The 19,172-nt window shown below is 35.2% G+C and overlaps 2 long non-coding RNA genes and 1 other non-coding gene across 3 annotated transcripts; all 3 read left to right on the forward strand.

Moving 5' to 3' along the window:
• The first annotated feature begins 866 nt into the window (after positions 1-866).
• On the forward strand, positions 867-7,062 carry LOC147542718 (uncharacterized). The gene is made up of 2 exons (XR_015223676.1): positions 867-1,870; positions 6,847-7,062. It is a non-coding gene; the product is annotated as an uncharacterized LOC147542718 (long non-coding RNA).
• Positions 7,063-7,751: 689 nt separating this feature from the next.
• On the forward strand, positions 7,752-7,858 carry LOC147542719 (small nucleolar RNA Z279/snoR105/snoR108). Its single transcript, XR_015224426.1, has one exon. It is a non-coding gene; the product is annotated as a small nucleolar RNA Z279/snoR105/snoR108 (small nucleolar RNA).
• Positions 7,859-16,510: 8,652 nt separating this feature from the next.
• On the forward strand, positions 16,511-18,853 carry LOC147542720 (uncharacterized). The gene is made up of 3 exons (XR_015224060.1): positions 16,511-16,724; positions 16,848-18,042; positions 18,653-18,853. It is a non-coding gene; the product is annotated as an uncharacterized LOC147542720 (long non-coding RNA).
• Positions 18,854-19,172: the final 319 nt, after the last annotated feature.

Consider the following 19,172-nt stretch of genomic DNA (forward strand, 5'->3'; position numbering starts at 1 on the left):
CAACATTCAATTTTTTATGCCTTGATAACTCCATGCAAGTAAATAACATGATGTACACATTCCACATACATTAAGATTTTAGCCATCCATGTAGGGAATAGCGTCCGTCGGATTTACTTAAGGTAACACTGTTACATCTACATAACGGCGTTAACTTTTCATCTAACGTGAAGTTAAATCTAACATTCATTAACGGTCAATCCTAGTCCACGACCCCTTCGCAAAATAATAAACGGTTCACACCCCTTTCTCAAAACAGGATACTTATGTACGACCCTCTGGCAAAAGAGTCACTCTTTTTTTTAAAACCATTGAAACCTTTTTCATTCATGAGTGATTAAATCACAAGTTACATGGATATAATTGTTTATTTCTCTCGGTTCAGCAGCATGAGAGTTACATAAGTAAATTCTCAGAATTTCGAATGTAAAGTGCTCCATGAAGTGAGAGAAATTGAACTAGGCACCGACGAAAATAAGAAAGATGAAAGGATCCTAAAGATCACGGATGAAAAGACCCTAAAGGTCAACAAAATAACTGATAATACAAAATAAATAAAATACTGATTGACATCCCCTTTTTTAGTAAATCAAATTGGATATTGATTTAAGCTAGTCATTGATTCACACGCGAAAAAGCACTCATTATGGGGCAAATCAAATTGGACATAATTCAAAATATAAACCGCGTGTCCACGTCAACAGCAAGCAAGGAAGCTCTATGGGTAGTTTCCTACTTTCTAAAATCAGTTTAAATCGTTATCCACTCTTTCAGTCTTCTCCTCTACTCAAACAACTAAACCCCATTCAATTATTATAAATACTACTACTCAGATTCACACATTCTTATAGATAGAAAATAAAATACCCAAAGTTTCATACGACATTCTTACTTCTTAGAGAGAGATAGAGAGAGAGAGTTTCAGAGTAAGAATGAGTTCTCAACAACAGAGAACCATTGAAGAACAACTCCAAAGAGCAATCTCCAAAACCAAAAGAATCCATAAACTAATCAGAGTTGCAGATTTCCTTTCCATTGATTTCGATGAGGTCTATAAACGAGTCGATATTCTAAATCAATTACTTTCCTATGTTTTATCCATCATCATTAATGCCGCTTCCTATGTATATAAAACTCCCCTCTATTCCATTATCCCTCAAGTCTTTAAAAATCTTACTTATACCCGTAGATTTGTTCTTGCCCGATTGAGTGGTTTCTCAATGATCACTAACTTCAAAACCCAAACTGTTTTAGATATTCTTGATGATTCTAATCTCGATTTGAATTGGGTTATCAAAGTTTTTAATTATCCCAATAGAACTGATGAGGCTTCCATTTTTTGTGGGGTTGGTGTTCCTCCTATCTCTGCTAAAAACCCAATTCTTTCTTTGATTTGGTGTTTAATAGCTACAATTCAAATGGGTTCTTTGTCAAATAGAATCAAAGCTGCGAACGAACTTGCTTCACTTACATTCGGAAATAATCTGAACAAGAGAATTGTTATTGAAGAAGGTGGGATTTCTCCATTACTAAAACTATTGAAGGAAAGACATTCTTTTGATGCTCAAATTGCTTCTCTGTTTCTTCTTTCTGATTTAGCCATGGAAAAGAATGCAGTCAAACAAATTATGGGTGAAGAAGGAATTTCATTGATTCTTCAAGCTCTGTCTAGTTCTTCAATTGAAGTTCGATTTCAAGTTGCCAAATTGATTTCAATAATGGCAGAGGAAAATTCGGTTGTTAAAAAGGAGTTTGGTAAGAGAATGCAATCAAGACCATCGTCTCATTGTTGTCGATTATCAGCAAGAACGATTCGAGTTCAAACATGAAGACATTAACTGTCCGAAAGCTTTGTGGATGCTCTTGAGAGGTGAATCAAACAGCAATAGATTAATGGAAGCAAATGGACTAGTTCAATCGGCTAGACTTATCGAGTTTTGGTTAAGAAGATTATAAATTAATTAGAAGTTATTTACTTTCATAATTCATGTTTATCTAGGAATCAAGTTTATGAATTATCTTTATTTTATGTGTTTATCAATATTATCACCTTTGAAGAATTAAGCAATCAAGTTTATGAACTATCTTTATTTTATGTGTTTTTTTAGTTGGTTTATCACAGTAGGTTCCATTACTTTAACGCTTCCACAACAATCTATTTCATAAGCTCAATTGTTCGATGCTTTTAATGGAGTTGGATAATATTATAGAATTTGATTTTGATTTTTGGGTAGCATTCAAGGCTAATTATAATGCCTCTGAAGTACTTTATCAACTTCTAAGGGTAATCAATTCGAATGAAAGTTCAAAACTGCAAATTATCGCTATTAAGTCGATCGGTTCTTTAGCTAAAATCTTCACTTTGAAAGAAATCGGTGTGATTAATCTACTACTGCGGCAACTTAACAATAACAATGAAGAAATTCGTACTGAAATCATTATCGCTTAGGGGAAGTTTGTTTGCTCAGAGAACTACTTATCGGGTCAATGTTCGAAGGCCATTCTCGATAATGAATGATAATGAGAATTTTGTGTTGGAAGTTGTTAAATTCACGATTATACAATAATCGGAGATATGAACATGAAGTAAAAGACACGATAATTTAACGTGGTTCGGTCGAATACTCAAGACCTACTTCCACGGAGAACAACTTCTTTATTATAATTCATCACATAAAATTGTATGTGGGTTTGATCGGTTACATTGGTCGGACATAACTCGATGAGTTTGATTCCTAGAACCCTCTCCTATTTATAGATGGCTTAAGGTTTAGGGTTTCCTACTTTCTGATTACTAAACTAGGAAATAATACAAAATCTATCTAATATTACCATTAGATAGTTACAAGAGATATTCTGAATATAAGAAACTAAATCTTCACATATCTTCAATATTCTGAATTCTTCTTGATCGTCGGATCTCGTCTTCTCGATCCGTCACGTACATACACGCATTACACACGTATATTATTTCTGCAACTTATCTTTGACCGCCGGATCTCCTATTTTCGATCTGTCTTATGTAATGTATCCTATTAGAAGTATTCATTCTTCTTTATTACTTGGCATCTCAAGATGAATGCAGAGATGCTCTTTTGAAGGAAAGGGCTTTGAATGCTCTTAAGTTGCCTCTCGATCTTCAATGTTGAAGAATCCTTTGCTGATAAGGTCGATACCCAAAGCGATTGAAAATCTTAGGTTCTACCAATCAAGAAATAAAGTAAATATGCCGTCTTGATTCAAAGAATTAGTATTGTAATTAGCTGCAATTTGCTTAAGAATTAGTACTTGTTTAGATTTTTAAATTCTTAGTTTAATAGATGAACTTTTGTTTTGTAATTATGATGTGATTTTAGACAAGAGATCAGTTTATCTGCACTTCCAGTTTTCCTTTTGTGTCACAGAAATGGGGATAAACATGACTTGCTACCGTTTTGTTTGCCATTAAACACAAAAATTGTAGCGGTTTAATCTCATTAAATCATGCAAATAGAAGAGTTCTTTATCATTGTATACATGTGATTACCAACATTTGTTTTGTATGACTAAACATGCGTAATACAATAGGAGGATATCTGCACATCAAGTACCGTGCACTTCCTTCAACAAAAAAAAAAGTACCGTGCACTTTATTTTTCATTTGCAGTTTCTATATTTTATTGAAATATTTGGTGTAATAGAAAAGTATTTATTCTCTTTTTAAGTTTCGAAATTGAATAACACTATAATAGATAATTATGTTTATATAGTAGAATGGAAATAGGAGCGGAGATGATCATGTGGAGATATTGGAGTAAACTAACTTTTCTTTGAAATCCAAGTTGTGTTGTGCACGCGTTCCATAATATTGTTTGGTTTGCTAAAATTTTAGAAAGATAAATTTTTTGTAAGAAAATCAAGATGTGTACGAAAATTCAAGTTTTGTAAGAAAATCTAAGTTTTGTTTCCTTTTAATCGTTTTCCCAACCCTATTTTCTTACTTAACAAGCTGACTCTTAATATACTAGCAAATAAATAAAATGGTTTTTGTGCGTTTCTTAGATCGGCGACATTTCATTCAAAATTCGAAGGCATAGTACACGAATTTTTTTCAGATGTAATTTTTTTTTTAATAAACCATAATTTCATTCATAATTGATAAAAATCACAAGATTACATGGTAGATAATTCTTATTCCTCTGAGAACTACATGAGAGTCGCATAAGTAAAGTTCATAGAACTTTCGAATAGTGTTTGATGAAGGGAAAGGAATTGACAAGACACAGACTCAAAGAAAAACACTAAATGGCGAAAAAAGATATCCTCTTAAGATCGAGAATGAAAAGATCCTAAAGGTCACAGATTAAAGATCTTCTAAGATCATCGATAATAAAATAATACTAATAAGATGAAGTTGTATGATGATACAAGAATTGATACCAATCCGATGAAAGATTACTTTGTCAAATCCCGTCGTGTGATTTATTCTTTTAACCCAGATCTTCGTAGTTGTTCATGTACGAACCAGATCCGAAATCCATCTTCTCTTCTCTACGAATACAACAGTGTATAGGTCGACTTTGAAACCTCTAATTTGATTAGTGCCTCTCATGATCATCTTCACTGACGGTATGAAACCCATCCATCTCTCTCTCAAAGAGAAATAGTAACTTCAACTTAAACCTAAGATATAGAAAATTTAAAAAGAACTTCATCCCGTTCAAAACCGAAGGGGACTCCGACGAAGGAAGGGCTCTTTTGCCGGAAAAATAACCAAAAACTAAGATCTCTCTCTCTAGAAAACGGTTACTGGAGTTTCTCTCTCTCTAACTTCTTCTCAATGTAATTTGAGTTTGTGTTGAATACGTTTTTCAGATGTAATTTTAAATGTATAAACAATGAAATTTAGACTTAGAAGTTTAAATCCTCATGATAAAGTTACGAATTTTGATCAGAAAGTCATTTTATACGAAGACCTGAATTTCATGCAATTCTGAAATCTATAAGTCATTTTATATGGCAAACCATGTTTGTTGGGGGATAAACTTCTCATCTGGAAATCCCACTCAGAATTAGATTTCAAATCTTTCTATTTAGTGATCTTTTAGAAAACCTAATTTGATTAGGATTCTGACTCTAAAAATATCTACTCCTATATAAAGTTGTCAATAGAACATAAATAAGTGTAGATTTTTCTCGGGAGGATTAAACATTGAGGGAAAGAAAAAGAAAAAGAAAAAGATTCGCTTAGAATACTAGGAGACTATATATGTCTTTAAAAGCTATTTGCAAATCCATTATTGGTACTGCTGACCCTATGGGATTCTTGCACCAACAAAAAATATTACGGTAATCAAGTTCAGAAGGATTTAGATTGATTGATTTCTAAGGTTTTCTTCTTCTTGGGTAAATTTGGGAATTGGGCAAGTGTTTTATCATATGCAACTAATTTGATGGACCTTCATCAAAAAAAAAAAAAAAAACTAATTTGATGGTTTTTAAACTTGAGTATGTCAATTTCAATTGGAGTTCTATGATGGTATTGATGATTTTATACATACCCATTTTGAAATTTTGAGTTAGGGTGTTGGTGGTGGTTGGTGATGGTTGTGGTCGGAGGTGGTTGTTGGAGATGGGAGGAAACGAGGAAGAAGAAGTTTCGTTAGTAGAAAAATTTCACAATACCTATAATTTCTATTTAAAACTTTGTGACTCGAAAAACTGTCTTATTTCCCGAAAGATGTGGCCCATTTCTAATATGAGTTGATTTTAAGTCCATTTGAGTGAGACAATTATTCGCACGTGAAAAAACACTCATTATGGGGCAAGTTGGACATAATTCAAAATATAAACCGTGTGGGTAGTTTCTAAAATCAGTTTAAATCGTTATCCACTCTTTCAGTCTTCTCCTACTCAAACAAGTAAACCCCATTAAACTATAAATACTACTACTCCATTCATACATACTTGGAAAGAAAAAAGTAAAATACCCAAACTTAGAAGTTTCATACGAGTAAGAATGAGTTCCCAACAACAAGAAACCATTGAAGAACAACTCCAAACAACAATCTCCGAAACCAAGAGAATCCATCAACTAATCAGAGTTGCAAATTTCTTTTCGATTGATTTTGATGAGGTCTGTGAACGAGTCGATATTCTAAATCAATTACTTTCCTATGTTTTATCCATCACCATTAATGACTCCTATGTTTATAAAACTCCCCTCAATTCCATTATCCCTCAAGTCTCTAAAAATCTTACTTATACCCGTAGATTTGTTCTTGCCCGATTGAGTGGTTTCTCAATGATCACTAACTTCAAAACCCAAACTGTTTTGGATATTCTTGATGATTCTAATCTCGATTTGAATTGGTTTATCGAAGTTTTTCATTATCCCAATAGAATTGATGAAGCTTCCATTTTTTGTGGGATTGGTGTTCCTCCAATCTCTGCTAAAAACCCAATTCTTTCTTTGATTTGGTGTTGAACAAGAGAATTGTTATTGAAGAAGGTGGGATTTCTCCATTACTAAAACTATTGAAGGAAAGACATTCTTTTGATGCTCGAATTGCTTCTCTGTTTCTTCTTTCTGATTTAGCCATGGAAAAGAATGCAGTCAAACAAATTATGGGTGAAGAAGGAATTCCATTGATTCTTCAAGCTCTATCTAGTTCTTCAATTGAGGTTCGATTTCAAGTTGCCAAATTGATTTCAATAATGGCAGAGGAAAATTCGGTTGTTAAAAAGAAGTTTGGTAAGAGAATGCAATCAATACCATCGTCTCATTGTTGTCGATTATCAGCAAGAACGGTTCGAGTTCAAACATGAAGATTAACTGTCCGAAAGCTTTGTGGATGCTCTTGAGAGAGTGAATCAAACAGCAATAGATTAATGGAAGCAAATGGACTACTTCAATTGGCTAGACTTATCGAGTTTTGGTTAAGAAGATTATAGATTACTTAGAAGTTATTTACTTTCTTAATTCATGTTTATCTAGGTTTGTCTAAATCTCTATATAATAGAGTCTAGGTTATCATTAATATCACCTTTGTAGAATTAATCAATCAAGTTGATGAATTATCTTTATTTTATGTGTTTATTTAGTTAGTTTATCACAGTTCTAATGGTGAATTTCATTACTTTAACGCTTCTGCAACAATCTACATCATAAGCTTAATACTTTGATGTCTATAATGGAGATGACTACTACTACAGAATTTGATTTTGATTTTCGGGTAGCATTCAAGGTTCATTATAATGCCTTTAAAGTACTTTATCAACTTCTAAGGGTAATCGAATCGAATGAAAGTTGAAAACTGCAAATTATCGCTATTAATTCAATTGGTTATTTAGCTATTATTTTCACTTTAAAAGAAATCGGTGTGATTAACCTACTACTCCGAGAACTTAGCAAGAATAATCGAGAACTTAGTACTGAAATCGTTATCACGTTGGAGTTGTTTGTTGGCTCAGAGAACTACTTATCAGCTCCGTATTCAAAGGCCACTGTCGAGTTCAATGGAGTTCCATCTCTTATGACATTATTTAAACAACCCACAACCATATTTCGTTAAAATCATAAGTTAACTCAAGATCAATGAAGAACACTGATTTCTAACATAAAGGAAAGGGACGGGGATGAAAATGTGCCTGTGCACAATTCACGCATTTAGTCCCACATTGGGAAACTAAGTCAAAATAGTATGATTTGCATCTTACTAAAAACAGAGGCCGTTATTACTAATATTTCATTGATCCTTCAGGCAGATAATGGGATATGATGAGTGGTCAATACTCACAATATTATTTGTGAGATGGGTGTCCGCCCAAGCCTGGTTACGACAAATTGGGCACCCTCTACTTTCACCAATCTGATCCCTGTACCCCCAACCCCTCTTCAAATCTAATTACAAAATTTTCAGCCTTTCACCACCTTTCACTCTCACAACTGCCCACCGTGCATTTTTGTATTTCTCAGACCTAAGAGCATCTCTAATGGGACATTTTAATAAACACTCTTGTCAAATAAAGATTTTTTTTTAGTGTAAATATAGAGACACTCTAAATTTATTTGGTCTTCTAAAATCTCTTTACTTAAGACACTCTAGTTTTAGAGTTTCTCTCTACATTCTATAATAAATGTGTCCATCTCATATTAGAGTGTCTAACAAAGTGTTCCATTGGAGATGGTTTTTTAACAAAAACTCCAAAAAGTCATATGTGGCACTCTAAGTGTTAGAGATTGAGTGTCCCACTATATATCTTTTTATTTCTCAAGTTTAAGGCGAAGGGAAACATTCCTTCTCAAGGAGGCTGTGATTAGAAAGAGACCGTCGTTGGAAACCATCTTCAAGGAGCGAGGTTTCCTTCACCTGACAAGAAAGGGGTTCCGGCAAAGGGAACTCTTCCTTTGCCGGAACAGTGAGAGGGAGAGAGTGAGAAGAGATAGAAATAGCGGTGGTGGTTGGAGTATGTAGTGAGTGGTCAGAGGTGGTGGAGGGGGTAAAATAAAAACAAAATAATTGTTGAACTCAAAACAAGGTTTCCCCTAGATCAAATATAATTGAATAAACTTTTATTCCCCGAAGACTATTTAGGATGCCTGAAAGCTGCGTCCAATTTTTAATATCAAGCTCAAGAGTTTGTTATACTTAACGAGAACCTAGTCATTTATTGTATCTCGTTCGGCAACAACTACATCAACTAAACAGAATAAATAAAATTGTTCTTGTATCGCTTGGTTATCCTTCCTCTGAACTCTGATGTCGAGTTTCCCCTTTGTATGTTGTGGCCACCCTGAAAATGAAGGAAGGAAAATGTTAGATTAAACAAAAAAAATCATTCGAACGAATAAGCTTAATGTTTATGGTATTCCTCTACCCATTCAATTCTAAACTTCTAAGTAGACCATTTATTTGCTTATATTGTTCTTACGTTGACGTGATTCACGCTTAATTAGCTTGCCTAGGTTTTTGTGAAGAGGTAAATCACCTCTTGATAATAGAAGATTATAATTAACTGAACACAGAGAGAGAGAGAGAGAGAGAGAGAGAGAGAGAGAGAAATCGTGTGGGAGAGAGAGAGAGATGAGAGAAAGAATTCTCTGTGTGTTTATTCATCTAGTTTACATGAGTATTTATAGGTTTACATGTAGGTTACATATAGAAGTAAATCTAGGAAACATGGAAACTTCCTTTAACAAGTTATTACATAAAATAACAATTAATAGTTAGGAAACTATTAATAATTAGGAAACCCTAATTATAGCCGGTTGGGCTTCCTCTTGCTAGTCGGCCGGTCATCCCATGATGTTGGTGGGCTTGTGTATTCTTGGGCCTGGTGATATACCTTAACACTCCCCCTCAAGTTGGAGCAGAAAGGGACGTGATGCCCAACTTGCCAATAATATGTTTGAACGCATCTGCTCCAAGTGGCTTCGTGAAAATATCCGCTAGTTGCTCAGAAGTAGGTGTAAAACGGGGAGCAATGACGTTGGCTTTAATCTTTTCCCGAACGAAGTGACAATCAATCTCAATATGCTTTGTACGTTCATGAAAAACTGGGTTATCAGCTATGTGGAGTGCTGCTTTATTATCACAGTAAACTGACATAGGAGAAGAGTGGTCGATACCAAGATCGCGAAGTAGATATTTCAACCATTGAAGTTCACTAGTTAAATGTGCTAGGGCACGATATTCTGCTTCAGCAGAAGACTTAGCAATGGTAGGTTGCTTTTTAGATTTCCAGGAGAGTGGGTTAGAACCCAACATAGTGAAATATCCCGTTGTAGAACGACGGGTGGACGGACAACCAACCCAGTCCGAGTCACAATATCCAGATATGTGTAAAGAACTGGTGGAAGATAGGAGTAGACCATGACCAATAGATCCTTTGAGATATCGTAGAACACGATGAGCAGCATCGAGATGAGTGGTGCTAGGTTTTTGAAGAAATTGACTAAGATTATTCACTGCATAACTGATGTCAGGTCGGGTGATAGTGAGATAGAGGAGGCGACCAATCAGTCGTCTGTAGATGGTGGAATCCGGAAGAGGGTCACCATCAGAAGGACTTAGACGAAGTTTCTGTTCCATTGGAAATAGAGAGGGACGACAGGCAGAAAGACCTGAATCTGTAATAATGTCAAGGGCATATTTGCGCTGACACAAGAAGATGCCTTGAGAGGAGCGAGAGACCTCGATTCCTAGAAAGTATTTAAGAGGACCTAAATCTTTGAGAGAAAAGGTGGTGTGAAGAAAAGATTTTAGTTGAGAGATGGCGATTTCGTCATTTCCAGTAATAACGATGTCATCTACATAAACTAATACGTAGAGATGGACAGATTCTGTGCAGAGAGAAAATAACGAATAGTCGGAAAGGGACTGTGTGAAGCCCTTTTTGATAAGGACTGAAGAGAATTTAGAGAACCATTGACGGGAGGCCTGTTTTAGGCCATATAGAGACTTTTGTAAACGACAAACTTTAGACTCCCCCTGTTTAGAAAAATCGGGAGGTAGTTTCATGAAGACCTCTTCATCGAGGTCGCCTTGGAGAAAGGCATTGTTGACATCTAATTGATGTAGGGACCATTTTTTAACAGCTGCAATGGATAGCAGGACGCGAACTGTAACTAATTTGGCGACAAGAGCAAAGGTGTCATGGAAATCAAGGCCCTCTATTTGAGTATATCCCTTTGCGACAAGACGAGCTTTGTAACGTTCAATAGAGCCATCAGCTTTGAATTTGATTTTGTAAACCCATTTACAACCAATTGCCCTTTTTCCGGAAGGGAGGTCTGTAATGGTCCATGTTTGATTAGCCTCTAAGGCTGCAATTTCTTTTTCCATTGCCTCACGCCAGTGAGGGAATTTGACCGCCTGAGAGAATGAAGTAGGCTCAACTGTAGAGATTACAGAGTTAAGGAAAACCTGGTGAGAGGCTGAAAATTGATTAAAGTGAAGATAGTTAGTGAGTGGATAAGTAACACTAGAAGAAGGATAGGAGTGACAAACATAATCGTCTAGGTGCGCCGGGGGACGACGGAGGCGTGAAGGCCGAAGGGAATGAGGTGGAGATGACGGTGCCTCTAGAGGTAGGGACGATGGTGCCTCTAGAGGGACCGGCCGGTCATCGAAAGATGGTGGGCTTGATGACCGAGACCGAGGAGGCCCGGGAGTGCTCGTAGGGCAAGAAGGAGAGGGCGGATCGGGAGTGCCGGAAAGGGCATGAGCTGAATCATTGATCCTAGTTGGTGTGCCTATAGGTAGACCGGTTGAGTCCGAAGGAGAAGAAGGAGGAAAGATGAATGAGCCATCATCCGGAATGGAGATCATCGGATGTGTGTGAACCAAAGGAGGGACCCGACCGGTAGTGATCATGGGAAATTTGTTTTCATGGAAGACAACATCACGAGAACTGATGATTTTTCGAGAATTGAGATAAAAAACGCGATAATCTTTTTGACTGTTGGGGTAACCAACGAAAATACCCGGAGAAGCACGGGAATCGAATTTGGTTTTGACCAATGGTCGTCTAGTAAAACATAGACAACCGAAAACCCGAAGATGATCAAATGTGGGAGGAGATCCCAATAACTTTTCATGAGGAGAAAGACCTTTTAAAGTGGGTGTAGCCAATTTATTAATGAGGTAAACTGCCGTGAGCACACACTCACCCCAAAAGGAAAGTGGAAGATGAGCCTGAAGGCGAAGAGAACGTGCCACCTCTAGAATGTGTCGATGTTTTCTCTCGACGATTCCATTCTGTTGTGGAGTATGAGGGCAACTAGTCTGATGGAGAATTCCCTTTTTGCGGAACCATGATTGGATGTCATTGTTCATAAATTCGGTACCATTGTCTGAGCGAATGGTTTGAATTTTGGGAACTGGGATCGTTCCTTGTCCGGATTTGAATTGAGAGATGGACGAATTGAATTGAGTAGATATATAATTGGAAAAATTCTTGATTAGTCTAAAGGTGTCGGATTTGTGGGACATTAAAAATATCCAAGTACAACGAGTAAAGTCGTCTACTAAAGTGAGAAAATAACGACAGCCGGAATGAGAGGGGACAGAGAATGGTCCCCATAAATCGGCATGAATGAGTTCAAAAGAACGAGAAGTCGATGTATGACTTAAAGGAAAAGGTAAACGTGTAAATTTGGACAAAGGACAAATTTCGCACGGAATTTTATTAAAAGAAATTAACTTCATACATGGAGTTTTGGAAACTAAATACTTAAAAGAAGTAAAAGAGGGATGTCCTAGGCGCCAATGCCATATATCGGAAACATCTTTATTGATACTAGTATTAGGAACTGAAAACGAACAAATCTTAAGGTCCGTGCGAAGAAAATAAAGGTCATCATGGAGATCACCAAGTCCAATCGTCGCCTTCGTCAATTTGTCCTGAAAGACACAAGAACCATAATCGAATGTTACCAAACATCGAAGAGAAGTAGTGATTTGAGAAACAGAAATTAAATTGATTTTAAATTCTGGAATGTGTAAAACATTATGAAGTAAAAATTGTTTATTGAAAACAATCGTTCCAATATGATGAACTTTAATGCGTGAACCATCCGGAAGACGGACAAATTGTTTCTTGTTCCCTAGCATTACTCTGATAACATAGAATTCTCGACAGACTGTTTAATCACTTTGTGTGTTTGTTGAAGTGATATTAAGGACTAATCTTAGTTTCTTATTAGAAACGCCTTATGATAGCTCTGGCCAAAGCTTTTAAATGAGGTAAAAGTTTGCAAAAAAATCACAACATAACAAGTTGAAACACTCTAATGATCTTAAACAAACCCGTCTCTTAAGGAGATTACTCATAGATGTTTTATGCTTTCTCAATCCATTCAAATCCTTCTACAAATGAATTCCCTCAATCATATTGAAGAATCTAGTTCAGAGTTCTCAAACTTATTTGTAGGTGATTATCCATCTTTTAAGCACCACCTAAAGATCTCGAAGAGTCGTTGATCCTTCTTGGTGCATCTCTTGCTGATATGAAGTGACTATTCACATATTTTGGTTATCACTTGCCCCATCATACAACCATTGATAAAGTTCATCAACTCTAATGCATTAAATTAACACCCATACTTTCAATAATATAGACTTCAATTGGTGTTATTCAAATGGGTTTTATGGAGAATCATATTGAAGGTGTTAATCTTCTGAAATATTAGAGTTCAAAGCAAATTCAGACTGGAAGAGAGCTAGACTGATCATGAGAATTCAAGTCTGATTCATTCTTCTTCACAAATCAATGCAACTTAACAGATTTTAACAAAATAATAGCCAAAAAAAGCAAATGACATAGTAGATAGGATTATACTCAAGTATGTCACCAATAGTCATGGGTTTTATAAGCAAGTGACATAGTAGATAGGAAATTTTCCCCCAAATTTGCCAAAAAGTTTTAGAGGGAATTATTTTCTTACTACGGATGGAATTTATATTCCCGCACCGTCGGTAAAGGTTACTGTCGGCGGCTTTTATACCGTCGTTATGAACTTATCCACCCTGTCAAATTTGTTTTTTTCGATCATACAACGTCGTCGCTAGAGGGGATTTTCGCCGACGGTTTTCTAATAAATCATCGGCAAAGTATAAAATACTGACGACATGTAAAACCGTCACAATGCTGTTACCGACGATTGTTAAATACCATCGGTATTTATCCGTCGCTAATACCATAGTATTATGTAGTGTCTAATATGTTATGCTTTAGTTAGTTGCACATCTTCATGATTAAATACCTCACCTAATCGATGTTGATCCCGTTTTTCGAAACCGTAGTTTCACTATATTCTATATCGAAAATGTACCTATGTAGGACGAAATGGTAGGAAGATGTGAGATGACTTCAAACATTCAAGTAAGGACCCCATCTAGCCTTACTCATTATAAGTCTTATATAATGTTGAGATATTGAAGTAAACTAACTTTTCTGTGGAAACCAAGTGGGAGGACAACTAATCATAGTTTGTGATGATAAATTCTATCTATATAGTTTTATGATAGCTTTTTTGGTTTACTTGATTTCGTCACTACTAACTTTTTATTATACGGCTTCTATGATGTTGAGATATTGAAGTAAACTATCTTTATATGGAGACTGAGTGGGATAACAACAAATGGTAGATTCATTTTGGAGTAAGATCCAAAATGCGTACCAATTCTCCATTGGAAAATTTTATGTTTTAGTTGAACTATTTGTGTAGTAAATATTACCCATGTTCTCTCTTTCAAATCTACATCCTCTCAAGAGGTGTTTTTGTAATTTGTAGATTATTCCAATTATAGTTAGAAAAAAAACACTGAATTAAGAAGTTAGTATCACTATATCTCTCTCTCCATCTGTACTTTTCTCTCTCCTTGCAGAGAACTTGTAAATGCTTTAGTTGCACGAATATAAATTTTCGTCATTAACTCATTCCTTCTTTTTCTCTGTTCTTCTTTTTTCTATTCAAAATAATAATGAATCAGTTAGTGGTTTATTTCTTAGTTCAATATGCAATTTGACAGTCAGATTTCAGAGTATTTATTTTGTTAGGCTCGTGATGTTTATTAACTGATTTAAAACTGAACTGAGTTGATTTAGATGATTTCAGAGGCGAGAAAAACACTTATTATGAGGCAAAATTGGACTTAATTCAATATTTAACTGGGTGTCCTGGTCGAAAGCAGCAAGGAACCTATGTGGCTATGTGCTATTACACGGATTAAATTCTAACTAAAATGTATGAATTTGGTAAAATCGTGTGACTATCTATATCACATGAGATAGATAGCAAAGGCAGCGTAGTTCGATGTCGCTTTTCAAGTGCTTTGATGAATATTGTCAGTGCTCTTAAAGGAGTTATATATAGTTAACTGTTTAACTCAAATGAATATTATAGCGAATCAATTTTTTTTTTTGAAACCCCCGAAACTATATTTCATTCATAAGTGATACAATCACAAATTTACAAGGATAAAATATTATTCCTCGACCAGATACTTGAGAGTTACATAAGTAAGTTCGCAGAACTTCTCTTGCAGTAAGAACTCATTCATCATCATTGACAAATCCTTTGTTGAAAAAATTGATAACCATTAAGCTTCTCAAAAAGGTAAGAATTCAACCCAATTTGCAATTTTGAATCCTACAAACTACCAATAATGTAACTCGATCATGCAAATAGGAGTGTTCTTTATTCATTGTATAGATGTGATTACCAACATTTGTTTTGTATGAGTAAACATGTAATATAATTGGAGGATATTTACACATCTTCATGAATAGATACAGTGCCTTAAAACATTTTCTTTTTTCATAAGTATGTAGTTTTTGTATTTTATTGAAATATTTAGGGTGGTAAAACTCTATCGATTCTCTTTTTTCCGTTGTAGTTTTTATCTGCTAGCTTGATGAAATTTCTACTAGGTTAAATTTGTTTATTAGTATGGTAATAAGAGGTGACATGATTTCGTACACTAAGAGCTCATGTAGTTTCATATCATGTTGAGATATTAGAGTAAACTAACTTTTGTTTGGAAACTCAGTGGGACATTGATTTATCATGTTGAGATATTGGAGTATGGGACGGGTGAAGTGTTTAAAGTCAAACAAAATGTGATGTTGTTATCTCCTTTACAATTTGATACTCTTTCTTCCCATTTTTCATGATGGTGAATGTAGATCTAATTTGTTGTTTAGTTATGAGTTTTTAGGGTTTCATTTGGTAAATCCAAAAATGCAATCTTCATTGTTTGTGGTAAATCTTGATTATTTGTCCAATAACTTAATCTTCCAATTGTTTCTGTAAGTAATCTTCAAACTTGTGTATGTTATATTCAAATTGAATGCTCTGTCATTCCATAATGAAATTAGTTACAATTTTTGTTTCTTTTATGATTCTTTACAACAACTTTTGTTTTCGTTAGCTCATTTAAATAATTGATACGAAACTTACAACTGGGCGTTACAAAGTGGTATCAGAGCCGAGGACGACTCTTCGCTGAGGGTGGGGGATTGTAATAGTCCCACATTGCTCACAAGAGTGTCCAGAGACTGGGCTATATGTGTAAGCTCAAGCTTAGTAAGTACCGAGGCCTTTTGGGTGGGCTTGTGGTGCCTTCGCTAAGGACAAAACCCCGTACCCGTGTGGGCTTGGGCCTGGGTGGTTAAAGCGGGGACAATATCGGCAACTGCTACGGCTTGGGGCGTTACAAAGTGGTTTTATACATAAAACAAGCCTATGAAAGGGAAGAATAGAACACACCTACACAAAACCCTAGTTTTAGACTTACAAGTAAAAAAAGATTCAAACAAAAATACAAATTCAAACAACAAAAATGAAATCTGGTCCAAACAGTGGGTCTTTCTTTAACTACAGATCGATGGTTTGATAGAGAAAGTTACTACAGATCGAGTTGATGAAGGATTTCGTTCATCTTCTCAAGTCTAATAGAGATTTAGATTGCAGTTCTCACTTACTCTACAGCCTTTTCGTTCATCTTGACCATAGATTTAGATTTTCAATCTAGACCGTTGGTTTTGAACGGTCCAGATCTCAGGGTCAAACTTTCCACAAGAATCCAGTCAGCTGATGACTAGATATGTCACTCAACATGTAACGGGTCATGGCAATGTAGCATTTCCGCTTGTTTTATCGCCTATCTTTCTGTCATGAATGTACATACATGATCAAGATGACGTGACAAACTCAGATTATTGTGATTTAATACTAGGTAAGAAACTAGTTTGTACAACTAGCTTTCCTTTCCCCCATTTTGCAAATTCTATTATAATTTGTAAACATTTTTTTTTGTTTTTCTTCAATAAAATGTTACTATGGGTGAGAAATATTGCAGGTTGGAGTGACACATATTCTTCGACTAGAAGACTGATCATAACATAGAGGGAATAGGTTGTATGCTTATGGTAATCTTCAAACCAGTTCTCTACCTAGACCATTAATTTGCTTATATTACTCTATTGAACTAGCGATAATTTGCAATTTTTTTTATATGAACTCAAAAACGAATTATCTTTATTTTATGTGTTTATTTAGTTCGTTTATCACAGTTTTAATGGTGGATTCCATTACTTTAACGCTTCCGCAACAATCTATATCATAAGCTCAATTGTTTGATGTCTATAATGGAGATGGCTAATATTATAGAATTTGATGTCGATTTTTGGGTAGCATTCGAGGCTAATTATAATGCCTCTGAAGTACTTTATCAACTTCTAAGGGCAATCGAATCGAATGAAAGTTCAAAACTGCAAATTATCACTATTAAGTCAATCAGTTCTTTAGCTAAGATCTTCGCTATTAAGTCAATTGGTTCTTTAGTACTTAGAATTAATAGAAAAGTATAAATCATACACTTAGATTTGATCATTCTGAAAGTAAATGATTCTGAGCTTGAATTTGTCAATTTCAATTGGAGTTTTTGATGATTTTGTGCATACCCATTTTGAAATGTCAGAGCTCTTTTTCGTGGAATCCATTTGTTTCGTTTAGGAAATATTACAATAAGGTATGATATCTTATAATCATCTTATACATGATAACGTGACATATTAGGAGTTAGTAGTTAACGTCTTTTCATGTTAGATACAACGTTTTGACGAATTCTGATTATATCTTAAATTTTGAGTATATCGACAAAAAGAAGATGGTTACCTGGATTAAGGTTTTAGCAACACACTTCGGTACATGATAACGTGACTTTCTTCTACCCAAAAGTTTATCAAATAACGACTGTTTAGGTTTGTAGTTTGGTTTAGGGGTTCTGAGGTTTGCAGCTGGTTTGCGAGTTTATCTCAAGCTTCTTGCCTTACTGTATCACAAGCTTCTGCAGGAAAACACATTAGGGAAAAGAATGAATGTCGTTGTTCAATTCATATTTCGTCATAAGTATACAGTATACTGAAGTGATCTCACGGGACGTAAAGAGGCTTACATTTTAGTTAAGCTGTTTATTTAGCCGTGTCTTTGATTGGGAGACAAAGAAATTTGTATACTCGCAGTGAAAATACTACCACGTCGCTTAGGTCAAGGTATTTTCTTTCCTCATAATCTACCTATTTCCTGTTATCCTATTATTTTTCTTTATTAGCAGATGGCTCAACATTGATATATAATATTCACTCTATAACTGTGCTAACTTAGGTAGATCTTATTAGGAAACCCATTTTTGTTGGTTATTTTCATGCTTTCCCTCCCATATTCGCCAGGGTGTAATTCTCTAATCTAGGGTTGTTTCAGTGGATGGTCTTTCATAGGATTTGTCAGGTAAGTTTGTAGGACCTAATATCAAAATTAAAAAACCGGGAACGGTGAGATTGAGCTGTAATTCCAGCTTGGGGGTCCTCACCGGCTCACCCCCTTGTAAGATCACCATACTGAGCTCAGTAATTGGAATTTGTTACTTGTCGATGAACTTGGTAAATCAAGATTACTCACTTCTTTCGATACTTAGTAACATGCTGGCTAATAACATCTTACATATTGTGATATTGTTAATTATAAAGTGAAGCTAGATTGGTGCTTAATCCAATGCCATATCACTAGATATACGATTTGTGTACAACAATTTCTTGTTAATTTTGTGTTTGATTATGTGATGCTCTTGTATGATGATAATAACATGTTTTTAGTTTTTGGCAGATGACGACAACCATTGCAATTGAGGATTTTAGAAGGGAGGTTAAAGAGCTTTGATTTTAGAAGGGAGGTTAAAGAGCTTTGACAAGGCGTAGTAACCTAGTATAGTTATATGACGCATACGAAGACAGTGAATTCTTTTTATATAGTAATGAAGCTCTAAACTAGATACTTATGTTTGAAATTGGCTGACGAATACTTGGAGTATTGTGTTGAAATGGATCTATGAATGACATTATAGTATTTTGACAGATAATTTGTAAATTTTTTTGATAGGTTGATTAATTCCAAATCGGAGGGTCAATTTAGTGTTTGGAAATCTGTAAATAATTTTTTTCAAAAATCAAGACCTATCGCCGAAGTTTTTTTGGCGTAGCTAGTTTGCAGTAGCGACTTACAAAAAAGCGTCACTAATAATCAACTATTGCCGGCTGATTTAAAAAACCGTTCCCCGCAACTGTTGGTAGTAGTATCCTACGACAGCTTCTGCGACGGATTTTCATCTGTTACTAAACAATTTTCG

The sequence above is a fragment of the Eschscholzia californica genome, unplaced genomic scaffold, assembly GCF_041429995.1.
Source record: "Eschscholzia californica isolate CP2 unplaced genomic scaffold, dmEscCali1.0.p SCAF_4, whole genome shotgun sequence".
Taxonomy (NCBI): domain Eukaryota; kingdom Viridiplantae; phylum Streptophyta; class Magnoliopsida; order Ranunculales; family Papaveraceae; genus Eschscholzia; species Eschscholzia californica.